Source organism: Micrasema longulum, unplaced genomic scaffold (assembly GCF_059751315.1).
Source record: "Micrasema longulum isolate JH-2025_06_02 unplaced genomic scaffold, ASM5975131v1 h1tg000037l, whole genome shotgun sequence".
Taxonomy (NCBI): domain Eukaryota; kingdom Metazoa; phylum Arthropoda; class Insecta; order Trichoptera; family Brachycentridae; genus Micrasema; species Micrasema longulum.
This window is the reverse complement of record NW_028277244.1, coordinates 209,067-225,344: the sequence shown is the minus strand read 5'-3', so window position 1 is coordinate 225,344 and position 16,278 is coordinate 209,067. Positions and strand designations below refer to the sequence as shown.

The 16,278-nt window shown below is 30.0% G+C and overlaps 1 long non-coding RNA gene and 1 other non-coding gene across 3 annotated transcripts in view; both read left to right on the top strand.

Annotated features, from left to right (window-relative positions):
• The window catches only part of LOC148285382 (uncharacterized), a 121,093-nt gene that overhangs the window by 45,918 nt on the left and 58,897 nt on the right, over positions 1–16,278 (top strand). The window lies entirely within an intron of this gene.
• TRNAF-GAA (transfer RNA phenylalanine (anticodon GAA)) lies at positions 9,632–9,704 on the top strand. Its single transcript has one exon. It is a non-coding gene; the product is annotated as a tRNA-Phe (tRNA).

The window sequence follows — 16,278 nt, the reverse complement described above, 5'->3', positions numbered from 1 at the left end:
ATACGCCACAATTGGAATTCCAATGCAGCGCTCTATGCACCACTGGGTGCGGATAGGGAAATGGTGAAAAATGGTGATGATGTTTGATTTGATGATGTCAAATGTAAGTGTTGTGGACTCACAGATCAAAGGTCCGAGGTTCAAATCCCAGTCGACTCAACACCGTTTCTTTTTTTTTCCAACAAAATTTATTTAAGATTTTTTAAAAATGATCTTAAAATTGAAAGATTTGTATAAAAAAATGTTAGTATTAGCTTAATTCGAGATAACTTTATATCTGCACTATGATAAATTCAGTCAAAGTTAAAAAGAAAAGTCTAACGAATGTGCGCTGAATTTGGTACCTAAACTAAAACAAAAATGCATTATTTTCTTGCCTAAATCGATGATAAAAAATGAGAAGATTCTTAAAACATCGATGAAATAATACAATTTATGAAAAGATTCTTACAAATTAGGAATCAAAAGAGATCAACTGTAACTATACCGATATGGAACATTTTCTCAATCAATCGAGTCTTTCAAAACGTCTATGCAATGCAGATGTAATTTGCATCTGTCCCGACTATTCTCCAACAAATACCTCTTACTTTTCCTTATGGTTACCACTATCCAGAAACAAAAATCAGCAACTAAATTATTTTGATTGTAAATTAAATGACTCTACTAATCAATCAAAAGATACAAATACATTATATTTAATAAACTCCTTGCACCTATAATCAACCTGGAATCCATTATACTTTTTTGTCTTTGCTATTTCATTGTTTCGTTTCTAATTTTATTTTACTGTGTGTAAGTTGTTAATTTATTTATTATCATTTGTTTATCAATTATCATTTCATCAACATAAAATTATGTATTTATACAAAACTGCTTTGATTATCTAACTAACCCTAGATTTACCCTGTTATCAATACAAAGAATAAATAAATAAAGGTAGTAGACATAGTGTAATTATGGTGAAAAACATAGTTTTAAAAACAAAATGTAGTAAAAACATGGTAAAAAATGTATAAAAAAAAATGTATTGTTATTAATGTATTTAAAAACCCAGTAAAATACATAGTTAGAACGGAATTCATAGTAAAAACAAAACACACAGTAAGAAACATAGTAAAAAACATATCGAAAAATCAAAAATTAAAAATTTAGAATGCTTTTATATATATGGCGATAATGAACGGCAACGTGAGACGAGGATGACCAAGGAAGACGTGGCATGATCAGATAAACCAAAATCCTAAGTCTGGTCATGTCAAAAGCAGACAGAACCGAAGGGCATGTATGACAAGATGTATGAATGTGGAAGAGGCTAAGTTTGTATGCCAGGATTGACGTGTGTGGCGGTCCATTCTCTCTGCCTACCCCTACGGGGAAATGGCGTGATGGTAGAAGTAGTAGAATGCTTTTGTTCTATGCAATAGAGCTTAAGGGCTTCTCTAGTAAATTATTACTCTGAGGTCGCGAACACTCTTTGGCAGACCATTAAAGGATTTAGGTCCGAGATATGGGAACATTGAACACTCTATGATGTTTTACTTTACCGGCTGCAGTTCTTCAATGGCTTCCCGGGTTCCCACGTTTCAAGCTTTTGTATTTTTAAAATGGACTGTCGGTAAATTGATCAAAATTAAAATACTATTTTAAAATAATATTTACTATAGAAGCAACAACTCGCAGAACCCAAAGACAACATTTGACTTTCATTAATGTTCATTAGTTTAAAATGATTCTGGGCGAGAGAGTTATTTTTAGGTGCAATATCAGTCTCGTGTATTCGGATCGTGTTAATTTTGAGCATAGCAAAGGGAGACATTTTCCTTGTTTTTCTACGCCTTCCATTTGCATCTGCTAGCTTATCCGAGACATTAACAAGGTCGTATATTATGTCACTTTTATTTGTCGAAATTCCTCGTGTTGAGACAACTATTTTTAATCTTGAATGCGTTTCATCGCGCCGTAATCCATTGCAATCTGTCTTCATCTGTTATTTCAATTTCCAATTAATTAACATATTATTTAAAGGCTTGTTATTTTAATCTTTAAAATATTTTATTTGAAAAATTGATGTGAGTTCATGAACTCGTAGCACGAGACAGTTTGTATTATACCTAGGGCATTCAATACACATTGCAACGATACCAACAAATTAAGCATGAATGATTTTTGCCACTTCTAATTTACTGCGTTATCTTTATTTTTAAAATATTTTTATCCAAATATGTTTGTCGGCCTCGTGGTGTAATGGTCAGCGCATTTGTCTACCATGCGAGAGGTCTTGGGTTCGATTCCTGACACGGTTGATATGAAATATTATTTAAATAGGGTGTTTTTACACGAGAAAATTTCATAGTCCCTAGACTGGTATCTAAAGCGTAAGACTGATCACCTTACTTATATGTAATTTTTTTTTTTTGGAAAAAAATAAATATTTGCGTTCTTATAATTTAATCAAATATTTGATTTTGATAGCCATTTAGTAAATAACTGACTATTAGAAAATGGGAATCAAGTTGGGGCAGAGTGGGATTCGAACCACGGACCTTTGATCCCTGAGTCCGAGACACTAGCCAAGGAACCACAACTCGACTTAAAATAAAGATGATCAAGATACGCTGCGATTGTTGTAACAATTCAGTGCCTTATGCACCATTAGGTGCGGAAAGGGAATGATGATGATGATAATGATGATAGTACAATGTATCGCATAGCATTTTTTTTCCTCTTGCTCCAGTTATTTATTGCTTTGCTCATGCATAGAAAGCTGTTGTCCCTAGTAAATATATACATATATATTGGACACAGTTATTTTTCACGGGTCAGGGTTATTTTTTCCTTAATTATTTTTTGCGGATAATATATATATGTATTGGTTTTCTGTACTTAAATGTGATTATTTTTCATTGATTTTGCCGTGCGCGATTTTCATATAAGTTTGTATGGAGCGAACCGAGAGAATAATTTTTTTTTTCTGAACGCAAACTTGTTATTAAAAATTAAGTCTCAGATGAACATTCGAGCCAGACGAACGTCGCGTCGCTTGAGATATTGTTGACAAATCTACCTACGAAAAACGTGTTTTTGTAAATCGGATAAAATAGCTAACTCACGCATGCTCGCTAGCTTACTACCTCTTCTTAAACCAACGATCAAAATGTTTTAAGCACCGTGTTATTTCAAAAGAGTCGGTTGTATTTGATATTATCAATAATCATAACTTATCTCCCGTAATTTTGTACCAATTTTTATGAAATAAATTATAATCGATAGTTTTTTTTTTGCACCACAACAGGCCAGGAGGCCCAATTACAGTGGCGAATTACATCAAAGAACATCCAGGCTTGAGAAAAATCACATTTAATTTTCGTGTGCTCACTGAGAATCGAACCCGGAACCTTCCGTGTGTGAGTCAAGCGTCTTAACCACTACACCACGAAGGCCACCATTATGATAATAATAATACTCAAAAGTTAGCCACTGATATTATTGTAGACAAAAAACAAAATTGTAATAAACATGGACAATAAAAGAATATCAGAACAATACCACATACAACATTCCAAAACAAGACAATGACAATCGAGACTTATAAATCAGGGACTAAAATTATACAATAAACTACCAGACAAAACGACTCAAACAAACTTTTCAAAAGGCGTTCAAAATATAATTATCAACTACAGAATATAAATAAATAATGATAGGGTCAAAGCACCTGTAAATGACCACCCCCCAGTAAATGACCATTAGTAAAACACAATATAACAAGAATTGCTACATGTGTCCAGTCAAAAAACATTTAATACTAGAAATTATGACAAAAGCAGGCGAACACATCTTTTGGTCAGAAACAAATTTATCAGTTTTGAACGGTGAGTTTTCAAAAGGTAATAGTGCGTCTTCCCGTTATTGTTCTGAGATGGATAGTGTTTTTATGAGGAAAGGTGTGGTAAGTGTTTTATTTGATGCTATTTTTTATGAAATTCTTTGAATATATCCATATTCTATGTGTTAGGGTGTGTGTGTTGTTAAAATCAATGCGTTTTTTTAAGTTGTTTTATTTATTTTATTATAAAAAAACAAACATTGACCAGTCAATATTCCAAGCTTCATGACCCAGCTGCTGTGAAATATAAACGAAAGTAGGTCTGGTGTAGGAGGATGACCACATGTGACCAGTTACAGTTGTACCAGTTGAGCGTTAAGCCTCACGCGCTGTCTCACCATTCGTTAATAATAGGTGTTGTTTTTTTATACCGTGTTCTGCGTGTCGAGTTTCATTTCTGGGCCATTGTTATTCGTAATCTCCCGTGATGGAGCTGATTCGTCAGATCGTGATATTTACGTCCATATTTAGATAAAAGTATCAGGCCATGTAAGGAAGGACGTTATCCCTTTTGAATCACCGAGAATGATGGTGCATAAATCTATTATTATTTTTGATGCACGTGCAGTTTCTAGTAAAAGAATGGGGAACATGCATATTTTTTCCGTATTCTTATTATTTATTTAATTTATACAAACCCACAATCCTACTCAATAATTAGATAAATGTCTCGTTGCGAATTGGTCAGCGCGTTTGCCTGCCACGCAATAGGTCTCGGGTTCGATTCCCGACATGGTTAATGTGAAATATTTATTTAAAACGGTGTTGTAAAACAATAATATTTTATAGTCCCCGGACTAGCCCCTGAAGCGTAAACCTGATCATCTTTCCTTCATGATACAAAACTGATCAAGATACGCTGCGATTTGTGTACCGATGCAGTGCCCTATGCAACATTAGGTGTGGAAGGAGTTTTTTTTTTTTATGTTTATTTTCTTTTATTTAGGAAACATACAGTACAGTTACATAGTTTTATATTTTACACAGTTAGAATTAACTCTAATGGACCAGTGAAGTTTCCAAGGAATAAAGAAAAATACCATTTATATGTTTTTTTTTTAAAATTGGAAATAAAAAATATGTATTTTTTATTTATTTAACCTTTATGTGCTTTGGAGAATTTTTTATACTTAAATATGCTTTGGCAGACTTATTGCTAAAAGCCATGTCTTCCAGCTAACCAAAAAAATAGACAGGTGATGAATTGTACTTAAAAAAATTAATTATATATATATATCTAGACACATTACTGTCGCTATTACAGTTTTTTTTTAAATTGGCAGATAGACAACAAATCATCACGACGTTTCCCCGTAAGGGAAGGCAAAGAGGATATAACGCCACACCACTCTATCTTTGCATACAGATCTCGCTTTCTCTACATTTATACATCTTCTCATGCACGCGCGCCGATCATTCCGACTTTTAACATGTCCATCTTCAAGTATTTGTTGATTTTGGTCATACCATGTCTTTCTCCGTTTCTTTCCTCTATTTCTTAAATATTGTTAGCCGTTCTTTCATTGTCCATTCGCTCTACATGTCCAAACCAGCGCAGTGCTCTTTTCTTGATTTTGTCGATAATACTTACCTCAGCCTTAGAATTTACGGATCTCAATATTTGTGCATCTATCGTACATAGTTTTACCATACATTCGCTTGAGAGATCGCATTTCGAAAGCTTTCAACCTACTTTTATCCCTGTTTTTCCAAGTCCATACTTCGCTCCCATACATCAGGGTCGGGACCAGGACTCCATTGTGTACTGCTTATTTTGCCTCTTTCGACAAACATTTAATTGCCAAGGTTGATTTAAGTGCACCGTTCACTCTGTTCCCGGCACTCACCCTCATTTCGTTCATCCCTAGTAAACATACTTCCCAGATACACAAATTCCTTTACTTAAACGTAAACGGTAAACGAACCAATCGGGAAAACTGACATATGAGAACCTCTGACGTCACACGCGGAGTTATTTTAGAAATTCAAAACTTTAAAAAAATTATAGCGCTGATAATACGAATTTTCAAAATAAAAATTGGCTTAGTTTAGTATTCTATTAAAAATAAAAAAATAAAAAAAGACACTTCCTCATTGTAAATGGTAGCGCTGATAATACGATGCATAAAAATTAAAAAAAAAAAACAATTCTTTGTTGTAATTTGATTAATTTGGGAAATGTTTATAATCGTTAGAAATTCAATCGAATTCGGTGGATCTGTAAATTGCTTCAAAATCGGTAGATCTACCGAAAAATCAGTAAGGTTGGCACCGCCGATGCAGAGAAAGCGATGTCTGTATGCAAAGACAAGGTAAAGTGGCATTGTATTTTTATGAAATGGCCGCGGCGTGACAAAAAACGTTTGTTCGTTTGAAAACTCAACCAATTTATACACATACAAATAAAATAACAATAACACACAAAACATGTATTTGTATAAAAATTTTAAAAAATTTGCTTGTTTAATACACTTTTTTTATTTATTTAAATTTTATTGATACATTGATTGATTACGGGTTACATACATTTGACGAAATATTTTTACTTTTAAAACTCACATTCTACTGTTAATGATAATATTTTTAACATCTTTTGTAAAGGTTGTCTAAGTCTTTTGCTTAGTTTTGTCTGGTAGTTGATTGTAAAATTTCAGTCCATGGTTTATTAGTCTCGATTGTCCTTTTCTCGTTTTAAAAGGTTGTTTATGATATTTTTCTGATATTCTCGTGTTGTGTTTATGTTTACTACAGGTTTTTTCAAGTTTTTATTTTTCGTCTACAATTACATCAGTGGCTAATTTCTATATAAATTTCAAGGATTCTAGTTTAAAGAGTTCAGTTACATTTAACTGTTTAGTTTGTTTAAAAAGTTCTTTAGTTGCTGTTAGATAGGGTAGGTCATATACTAACTTTAATATTTTATTTTGCTGTCTTTGTAGTCTGTTTATGTCATTTTTGTACACATTTTTTTTTAAAACACTTAAAAAAACTTAACTTCCTTATTATAACAGAAAAGCACAAATTAGGACAATTTTTTTTCTAAGTACATTTTTTTATGACTTATGGTTAGCGCATGTTTCTTATTGAATAGTGAAGTTGATTCAGCAGAGGTAATGTATTGTGATGGCACGTCCCTGCTTCGATTTAGTCATATTTCTCCGATAAAATATTATTTTTTATTGTACGAACATGGGCATGATATTTATCGATTTATAATAATTTACACCTTATGTATGGTGGACGATGTAATAAGTCAGACAATCGATATATTTTAGAAATGTTACTTGGCTATTTTATTGATGGTATTATTTTACCTAACATCACGATGAAGTTCTTAGTCTTGATGCCCCCCTTAGGCATGGAAGCGAACTTGTAAAAAAAAACATGTCAATACGAACTTTCAATAAATGTGTGGTAATTTAGACGATTGATTATCTTGCTTCAACATGTAAATGTTACCAACCATAAAATACTAAAATTTTGTAAACGGGGTCTTGAATTTCAACAGTCCATGCGCTCAGTAGCTGCAAGACTTTGAGTTTGAGTATCGTCTATTGTCTTGTTAACCTTAATAATAAGTTAAGGAATGCTATCTTTGTTTAGTTTTTTATATTTTACTTTTTGTGCTGTTACATGTTCACTTAATTGCCATACTTACTAGTTCTTTGCTCAATTATTATTTTTGCGTTTTTTAAAAATTATTTTTTATTGTTAAATTTTTAAAATCATTCTTATGTTGTTGAAATTCCATTTGTCGATGCGCTTTGAAGCTGCAAGACTTTTTGTGATATTAGCTATCATATTATTTTTATCATATGTAAATGTTATCAACTATCAAATATCTAAATTTATTAATGGGGTCTAGAATTTCAACCGTCCATGCGCTCAGTAGCTGCAAGACTTGTTGTTATCTAAATTCTAATTTTATAAATTTGCTTATTTCGTTTTTAAAATATCACTTAAACTCTAAACTTCATTGTCAAATAAATTGTTTAAAAATAAAAATGTAAATAGGGGCTAGATTTATTATTGTCCATGCGCTCTGTAGCTGCAAGACGTTCTATTATCTAGCTAATATATATTATAATTGTAATATATCATAATTGGTGACGAGGAACTAGAATCCCAACCGTCCATGCGCTCTGTAGCTGCAAGATGTACTGGGATGTTTATTTATTGAACAGCGCCTTTGAGGTAATTTTCACAAAAATGGCGCTATATAAATGATCGAACTATAATTATAAAAATAATGAAAATAATAATAATAACATTAACAAATTACAACAGCGCCAGCGATGGAGAATACCTTAAAGATGTAAGGCAATATGGATTTCCGGTCTTTTGTTTACAAGCATTTGGACAAACTCAAATATTGTAATAATAATTAAAATAATGATGAAAATAATAATAATAAAAATAAAAATAAAAATACTAATAATAATAATAAAAAAATAAAAAAAATAGATAATAATAATAATAAAAAATAAAGTAATAAAATAATTATAATAATAATAAAAAAATAAAAGATAGTAATAATAATGATAATAAAAAAAATAAAAATAACATTGATAGTGATAAAAATAATGATACCAAAAATAATGATAAATATAAAAATAATGATAATGATAATAATCCTAGTTATAATGATAAGAATAATAATAATAAGAATGAAAATAATAATAATAATAATAATACCGGGTTGTGGTCCCGTGGTCGATTTTCAGCACTAGTTATTTACAATTTTTAGGAAATAGTCTGAAAATTCAAATGTTTGAGTAAATAATAAAAACTTTAGTATTTCTCTTTAAAAAAAGAATAGATTATAATAATAACAATAATGATAATAATAAAAATAATAGTAAAAATAATAATAAAAATAGTAAAAATAATAATAAAAACAATAATAATAATAATCATAATCGCAATAATAATAATTATAATAAAAATATAAAAATAATAAAAAAAATAGAAAAAAAATAGTAATTCCAAAAATAATAATAATAATTTAAAAAATCGAAAATAATAATAATAATAATACTAAAAATAATAATATCAATAATAGTATTATTAATAATAATAATAATAATAATTTGGGTAAATTACAGGTACGCTAATTTTTTTTTTTTCATTCAAGGATATGGTTTTTTTTTAGGATATCGACGAAACTTTAATTTTTCATGCAAATAACACACATTTTCGTTCATAATTTTTGGTTTTACTTTATAGACAGTCTAAAGCAAATTTGTTAACTTCCCATAGTAATCGGGGCCCAGGAAGTATTTTCACATGTATTGTAGCAATCCACCGGCCCGGCAAAATTAGGGTGGGTAAATATAAATAGTAATTTATATTTACATTTTATTTCTTTGGTTTCGACTCGCAGTAATCGAGTGGAGATTAGTCGACCTCATGTTGTATTGGTTCGTGGATTACCAGCCAATAAATAAAAAAAATGACATATAAAAATTTATGCGTTAAAACCTAATCCTTCCTACGTTATTTTATTGGGCCGAGTGGATTTTTGCCGTGGTGTGAAACCTAACTATGAAAATCTTAGCACCTTTTCAAAATGGGTATTTTTACATGTAGCGTGAAGTTTTGTATACAATTTCTCATATAATCTGCACATGTGGTATTTAGTGATAAGATAACAATGTAATAATATAAAATAATAAATTTTCATAAATAATTTGAAGATGAGTATACTTGTAATGATTGTTATTTTCGACATTGCCTGCATCAGCCGAAATAGCTCAGTTGGGAGAGCGTTAGACTGAAGATCTAAAGGTCCCTGGTTCGATCCCTGGTTTCGGCATATTTTTTTGATTTATTTTTTTTATTGTTTTTTGTGCAATTATTTTTTTAAGACAAAAGTTAAAAATTTGTTATTATTTGAGGTTAATATGTTAAAATGCGTTTTTTTTTTTTTTTTTTTTTTTTTTTTAAATACAAATATACAATCAACATAATATATATGGCATATTACTTTTAAAACCTAAAATTTATATTTTAATATTTATTTGTTATTCCGAAACTAGCAGTAGTAGAATAAAATTTAAAAAAACTTCAAAAGTAGCTTCAGTTTTTTTTTAATTTGGCTTAGTATTTATTTAAAAATAATGATAAATAATACACAGTGTGTAGTGATAAAACAAGCCAATGACAGGTCATAAGCCTTGTAAATGCCCAAACTTTACTTATTCACCTCCCAGAAAAGTTCTCCACATCTAATAAATTATCTGTCATATATCTGGTCATTTTGTCCGCGTCCTGGTCTAATGGTTAGCGCGCTTGCCTACCATGCTAGACGTCTCGGGTTCGATTGGAGAATAGTCGGGACATATTAATTTAAAGACGTGTTTTTACACTGAAGGGAAAAAAAGGGTAAAAAAATATATCCATACATACAAACGTTATCTTTCTAATATTTTCGAATAGTATTTTTTTTTGGTTAAGACAGACAATCTTATCTTTATGTAACATACAAAAATCTCGAAACACTGCTATTGGTATATCAATGTAGTGCTCTATGCACCCAATGGTGCAAAAAGGGAAATTATGATGACACCACAAAAATTCAAGCATTTAAAAACGTAAAATAGTTAAAAGATAATAAAACCGAACATTTTTATATAAAAAAAAAACAGAAAGTTCTACTAACCCAATTGTTTGAAAATAACTAATAGCTTACAAGTTATTTTTCTTATAACTTTAAATAACCATTCCCCTAAATTTTACGATACCTACCTAAGCAAATAAAACTATTCCTGTATTCCCGACCCCTCTTTTAAAACGACAGCATTCGTTTTAAGGGATCACCTATCCTGACAGTCTGTCTGTTGATGTCGTAAGTCGCTGGTACTCGTATATTCCGAGAACTGGTAATCCAAAGTTAGTATGGGGCTTAGCGATGCGAACCATCTGTTATCTTGATCAAATAAACGTTAATCGAATAGGTAAACGCTCCTTTGAATTGTATATTATTTTAACACAGATTCAATATCAACATTTTTATAAATTTGCATTATATATTTTTTTGTACCACAACTAGCCAGGGGAAAAAAAATAGTAAAGAAATTTAAGCAATTTTGAAGAATACTACTTAAATGATAAAAAAATATTATCTAGAACTATTAGGTACCAGCTTCTCCTACTCATGAAACACAGGTGAAGGGCCTTCCTGTATGTACTCAACTTAACATGCAATGAGTCACCAAAGTCTCGGAACTTATTCATAGCATTTTCACGGTACACTGTGCAAATATCGCGAGCACCTTTGGTAGCTTTATTCTCGATTGAAGGCAAATAGAACGAGGTGTCGAAAACAATCACTTTCGTATTTTTGACACTCCATTTTGAAGGCTTGGAATCAAATAAAATAATACTTATAACGTAAAAGCAAACACAATATCGTATAGAGCAGAAAAAATTCTTTCAAATGACGTATAACGTTTTTTGCTTTTGGTTCTCATTTTTAAATTTGGAAAAATCGGACACAGCTCATGTTTACGTAAAATATAAAAAGTTAAAAGAGAAAAAAAAACAGGTCGATCGATAACTGGTTATAACTTGAGATAATATATTCGATTAATTTCATCATAAGGTTATGTATGTCCTTACGTCTCTATAATAGTAGGGTGACTATACTTACGTAGGGAAAATACTATTTTTGTGATATGGCTTCTGTCTAAGGAGGAATTTGATAATATGATACTGTAGAGCGTAGGGGAAAAGGGAATAGATTTGGTAACCTTTGGCTTCGTTGTATTTTTATAAACATCAGAAAGCCCGCAACGAAAAAAGACGAGAAAAATGAATGAAATCCTAATGACTTTGAAAACACGAATGTAAAGGTATTTTGACGTTTCGTTCTATTTTTTTATATCGTTTAAACCGTTATTTTGTTGCATTATTGATTACTTTAATTAATACTTTATGTACCATATTTAAATAATTATAACAATTATTTTTTGTAAAATATATGTTATTAATATTAATGATATCATTATTTTGTATACTGGTTTATGCTTATTAATTCATAGGTATGGCTTATATTATATTAGTTTTTTTTAATTTAAATATATTTTTTTAATATTTGGATTGTTATTTTTAATATTGTTTCACATGTAATTCCTATTTTTTTTATTTTAATTATTCACTCAAAATTACACTTGTTTACATATTTAGAATTTATAAAGGCTTTTTAGGCTGTGTCCGTGTTAAGCTATAGTAATTAACAATAAAAAATACACTGTTAAAATAATTCGATTATAATAACATGTGATGCAATAAATAACAATCTAGAAAAACAAGATATCACTAATAAATAATAAAATTCCAAAGAAGACAAAGTGAAAATATAATCATATTTATTTATTTGACGGACTTATGCAGTCCATTCTAACGATGGTAAATACAATTTCTTATAATAAATAAAGGCACTTATTTTATTTTATTTTTGCACCACAACAGGCCAGAAGGCTCAATAACATTGGTGAATTACATCACAGAACACCCAGGCTTGAGAAAAATCATATTTTAATTTTTGTGTTCTCATCGGGAATCGAACCCGGAACCTTCCGTGCGTGAGTCAAGCGTCTTGACCACAACACCACGGAGGCCGCCTAATAAAATAAAATACAACTAAATGAAATTAAAGCTAGGACAAAACAAATTTAAGTTACTACGTCAAGACAAGATCCGGTCTATCTTAGTGATTTTTTAAATCTATAAAGACTTACACTAAAAAAGTCCAGATCTTGTCTCGAGTTTACAATAAGACACAATCGGGACATTGGTGCATGCAAGCCATAGTTTGTGCTGTGTTGATCGAGGAACAGCATATTATATAAATTCTACGAGTTTAGTTGCACACATAATTAAATAAACAAAATAATAGTTTTATTGAAATCAATAGAAAATAATATAAAAAACCGCCCGGCCCGCGCCCTAATTCCTCCTCGGATTTTACTATAAAAAGTAATAAAGAATACCGAATAAAAAACAATGTATTTATAAAAACTTATCTAGACAAAAACGTTAAATTAGTTTTTATTAATCAAAATATTGATTATTTATGAAAATGACAGGTAATAAATTTAACGAAATGATATCAGTAGCAATAAAACAGTAATTGAAAGCAAACAGTATGTGAAAAAAAGCAAAGTAAAATAATGAAATTAACGGCAAAAGAAATGACATAATGGTTAAGTATGGTTGATTTTGAAAATAAGACTTAATCTTATAATTAGAAATCAAACACTGATTTGAGTCTACTGAACACTTTATTTTATTTTTACAAATATAAACATATACAAACATAAAAACTTCGTGACAATTGTTTCGCCTTATTAGGGCATTTTTAAACGAATATGAAGATTATTTGGATTGAATGTCCTTATATAGTTATATAATTCAAGGTACTTAAGTAGAAAATAGAAATAATCTTATGAACTATAGCATGTACATTAATCACAATTGAGGGAAAAACCAATGGTTAAGGGTGAGGCTAAGTGTTTAATAGGTAATGGGGAATTTAGGTATTTATATTTGAATTTCGGGGAAAATATAACAAAGTAAGTATTTATTGACATACAAGTATGTATTGTGAGATAATTAATGAAGCCTTATAGTTTTGTAAATTTAGATAATTGTTGTCGAAAAAATATCAATAATATTATAACAGGTTGCTGTTTATTTTAATTTTAAAACGTGATTGAAATATTATGAGGAAATTTATATAAACATAAATGTATTATTATACAATATTTCTATTTTTAAGAATTTCTTATCAAAGTATATCAATGCAATTGTAACATGATTCATCTATTAATTACGCGTCCTATAAGCGTGTACAAAAAGGAACAAAGTGAATAATAACAGTCTATTTAAATATGTTTAATAGTTGTGAAGATATTAGGTTGGTTTGTTCATTTATTATTTTAAAATTAGGATTATTTAGATATTTATTAATTTCTAATTGTTCAAGTATATTAAGTTTACGCCCTTTGCTTTCAACGTGTTATGGAATAATGAAATATGGAGTTCTACAAAATAAACACCAAATCAATCAATAAGACTTAATCTTGTGCAAAATCTCTCGCTGCGTCATAGGTGGTATGTTATAAAAATTGTGGAATTTATTATGTATCCACTGCTTTAATATCAGCAAACCGTTGAATTTTGTTGAAAGCAGAGTATTATAACTGCATTACTAGTGTTTTAGAACAATCTATTTTAGTAGTGATATACCGGAGGACTCCAATATTTTTAGAATGAACACGATCTGAATATATGAACAAAATGACATTCGTAACTCAATTTTGCAAAAAATGTTACTTTCAGCTTTAAGGTACAGATATTTTTTATTATAATTTTTATTTATTTATTTATAAATTTATTGCAAAAAAATAATACACATACTTAATAACAGGGAATCTATATAAAACCAATTAATGTAAAATGAAAACGGAGTGTTCTCTGTTTATGATAGTCTCCATCTAACATGGCACAGCCTGTTCTGAGATGGAGATTTTTTATCTTTAGAGCGTAAGTAGTCCTATACTAATAAAACAATAACATAAAAAAGAAAAACTAAAACTACTTAATTATAAATGCCTAGCTAATCAAATGTAAGAAATTAAAAATCATTATTATACAAATATAAAGTATATATACGTGCCAAGAATACATGTTACTTAAACATAAATAATATGGTATAATATATATAAAGCAATGAAATACATAAAAATATAAATAATATGTGTACCAGTTATATAAAGTACTACGTTTATTGATTTACATATTTTTTTTTAAATCTCTCGCTACACTATTTATATGAGCAGTTATTTTTATTTTAAATTTGTTTTACATTTTGAGTTTATATTATAATTATATTCCTAAAGTATACTGGTATATCATTTTCCGTCTACGAGTCGCGAAATTCAGAACTAATTTGAATAATACGAGTCTCCTAAAGCTGCTAGCGTATCTAACGAGAGCTTATTTTTAGATCGCCAACTTTGCACCAAGTCTTTGTTAGGAATCCGTAAAGCACTCTGACAAACACAATGTATATACGAGTAGGTAACATGCGCGGCCCGTCCATAGAAAGGATGGAAGCAATGCTTCCATAAAAAATCGACTTCTGAAACAATCAGTACCTTATTTTTAAAATAATATAAAATCAGCAATAAGTAGACAAATCTTTTTGGTAAATATTTTTTTTTTAATAAAACAACTTTCAACAATATTTTGAGTTTGTCCAAATTTTTGTAAACCAGCCATTGACAGGTCATAAGCCCTGTAGATGCCTAGACTTCTACATTAAATTCTCTTAAATATTCTTCATCTCTGTTGTAATATGTTAATATAAACAGCTCCCCAGGGAGTCGAATCCAGTCCTTGCCTTCAAAAGTTTGGGCAAACTCATAATATTGTTGATAAATCCACCTGGTCCATGAAGAAGTATAGAAAATGAAAAAATAACATTTTCAGGCGTTGTCTAGTATGTAGGTGAAATAATTCAATTAGATGAATCTCACCTACATAAATAAAGGTTTCAGCTCTTTAACTTCACAGACATCAACAGATGAAAGAATTGAAGGAATATAGATGTTCAAGTATGGGCAGAATGGTGAATGTTACACAGTGTGTAAAGTGGCCACTTAAACCAGCTATTGACAGGTCATAAGCCCTGTAGATGCCTATACTTCTATATTACCTTATCTTAAATGTTCTTCATCTCTGTTGTAATATGTTAATAAAACAACTTTGTTTTTATCCACAACTTTTTTATTTTTTCTACCGACCGGTTTCAAAGCTATACAAGTTTCCTTTTCAAGGTATACTTAACTAATGAATTCCATTCTTTTGTATTTTATCAATATTGTGCTTCGTATAGAACTAATAAATCGAGTCTCTTTGTCTTATAAGGACGGAAAGCGTAATTTCAGATAGATACGATAAATAAGTGGTTAAAAACAAAGTGTTTTTATTATTTTTTTATAATGAATTTTGTCGGCCTCGTAGTGTAATGGTCAGTGCGTTTGCCTACCATGCAAGAGGTCTCGGGTTCGATTCCCGACATGATTGATATTTGATATGAAATATTGATTTAAAAGGGTATTTTCACACTTGAATATTTCATAGTCCCTGGACTGGTACCTGAAGCATAAGACTGATAACCTTACTTTCATGTAACAAATTGATCGAGGTATGCTGCGAATGGTGTACCAATCCAGTTCCCCATGTACCAATTAGGTGCGGAAAGGGAATATGATGATGATGAACAACAAAATTAGTTTTTAAAATATAAAATTGATATTTGAATGGGACGTTAACAGAGTTAAGTAGTTAATCTTCAATTGTATTTAAAGTAAATAAAAAAT